The following is a 2,640-nucleotide window of genomic DNA, read 5'->3' on the forward strand; positions in this document are numbered from 1 at the left end:
GTCCCCCCTCACTCCCCCATCCAGAATCACAGAATCTACAATCACCAAGGTTGAAATCAGCAATAGCTCTCACTAATCTGCGTCCCTCAACACAACGTCCAAATGTTTCTTGAACACCTCCAGGGTCGGTGACTCCACCACTGCCAGTGCAGCCCATTGCAGCACCCAACCACTCTGTTGGAGCAGTGATATTTCCTAATGTCCAGCCTGAATCTCCCCTGGTGCAACTTGAGGCCATTCCCTCTCATCCTATCACTGTTACATGAGAGAAGAGACCAACCCCCCGCTCACTACAACCTCCCTCAGGAGTTACAGAGAGCAGTGAGGTCCCCCCGAGACCCTTCTTGCAGTGAGGGGCCCAGAACTGAACACAGCACTCAAGCTGCAGCCTCACCAGAGCTGAGTGCAGAGGTACAATCACTTCCCTGCTTTGCTGGCAGCACCATTTCTGATACAGGCCAGGATACCATTGGTCTTCTTGGCCACCTGGGCACATTGCTGGCTCGTGTTCAGCTGAGTGTCAACCAATAACCCCAGCTCCATTTCCTCTACATTGACTTCCAGCTGCTCTGCCCCACGCCCACAGTGGTGCCTGGGGTTGTTGTGGCCAAAGTGCATCTCCAATTGATCAGGAAGGCTGACAGATGAGGGTGCGGTGGGCTCTGCCCCTTACCAGCTGTGCCTCCACCAGCTCCGGCAGCACAGCGCCAGGCAAGTGGGCTGCCTCCAGCTCCATCTGATGCTGCTGCCTGTAGGGCACAAGGCTTGGTTGGAGGGTGCGGGCCTCTGTCACCACGGGGGCTCCCCAGCAGTGTGAGCCCACCCCAGGGCTGGGATGGGGCTGCTCTGTCATGCCATGTGCCAAACGGAACCCGAACCCCAAGCTCATAGCACTGCAGCCCCATTGCTGCCCTGGGTGCTGCAGAGACCCCCGGGTGCAGGCATGAGCTGCAGGCCCCAGTCCCACTCACCAGGCACTCTCCATCTCCAGCTCATCCCGCTCCTCTTGCAGGCGCTGTTTTTCCTGACTGTGAAAAGTGAAAAGCGTTGTTTCTGCATTGAACACTGAAAAGGGCAATTGATCTAAAGAATTAATTTAAGCTGTAACATATCCTTAGAAATAGCTGATGTAGAAAGCAAGAGTACCATATACATATTAGTAACATATTTTAGAAACATAGTTACCGAATTACTTAACAAATGTTTTCTCACAAAGCTGCAATAGATTTTAAATGTTCTAAACAATGTGGGTGTAGTATTCTGAACTAGGAAACATATTGTAAGGTTGTTCATTCAACCGGCAGAAGTGAAATACATTTAACAAACTGTTAAGTCAGAGCCTTTACACAAATCAGAGCTGTCCCACTTTGTGGGAATGTGAGGATGCCATGGGCAGGCTGCAAGATATCCCCTCTATCCGAGCTTATCTCTATGCAAGGACAGATGAATGACCAGAACAATGACCCAGTGTAAAAGGGGCACAAATGTTAGGGGGGGGGGGGTAATTAAAGGATTAAGAGGCTATGTTTATGTTTATGTTGTAAAACAGACATCTGAAAGTTATGACCAAATGTTTGTTAAGAAAGCAATTGTTAGAAGGCAATTAACCAATTAAAATATTTTTGTCTGGGCGGCAAAGATTTCTGTTTACTTGATATTTGTATGACTAGTGAAGTGTCACAAAAGAGTGTGAACATGCAGTACTCAGCCAATGAGGAACAAGGGCAGAAAGAGATAAGCCTCTGTGAGTTCAGCGCAGCATTGCGACATCACCAGTCCAGGAGGGTCCTTGAAGATCATGGAGTCCTAGCATAGTTTGTGTTTGAAGGGTCCTTGAAGATAATTAAGAACCATAGAATGGATGTTTTGGAAAATTCCTTGAAGATCATAGAACCATAGGATGGTTTGTGTTGGAAGGGTCATGGAAGATCATAGAAGTATGGGATGACATGGATTGGGATGTTCCTTAGTGATCATTGAAATATAGAATGGTTTGTGCCACAAGGGTCCCTGAAGATCACAGAATTATACAGTGGTTTATGTTGGAAGAGTCCTTGAAGATCTTAAGAAGTACAGAATGGCTTGGTTTGGAAGGGTTCTTGAGGATCAAAGAACCACGGGATGGTTCTATGAAACAGCTGTGAAGGATCTGTTATCGGCCGTCAGTAGTTGGTGCTGAGGGAAGGCTGGAGGTCTGACCTTTCCTCCAACGACTTCAGTGTGAAATTGGAAAGACAGTGCTCACACCTGGTTTGTTATATCTGCAAGGACAACTGCTCCCTCTAATGGGGTTTCTGGAGTCAGTTTAGAATTGACGTCCTCTTGTTGAAGATAAGACGGCAAAACAGATGCCTCAGCTTGATGTAACATCAGTGGGAGCCAGTTTGGGCAGCCCCCCCTTAAAAGGTTGGAAATTTACAACAATGATGACTACTAGCCTTCATCCCATGACCACCAGAGATGTGAATTATTTCTTGGAATTTCTGCCCATGTCCTTGGAATGTAATTAATATGTATATGCTATGCCTATAAATCTGTAGTCACTGCTTCTCTGGGTGTGCATGTTGGTGGAGTGTTTAATCAATGGATATACAGATGGTGTATATATATATATATCCTGGATATATATATATATATATA

Source organism: Meleagris gallopavo, chromosome 3 (genome assembly GCF_000146605.3).
Source record: "Meleagris gallopavo isolate NT-WF06-2002-E0010 breed Aviagen turkey brand Nicholas breeding stock chromosome 3, Turkey_5.1, whole genome shotgun sequence".
Taxonomy (NCBI): domain Eukaryota; kingdom Metazoa; phylum Chordata; class Aves; order Galliformes; family Phasianidae; genus Meleagris; species Meleagris gallopavo.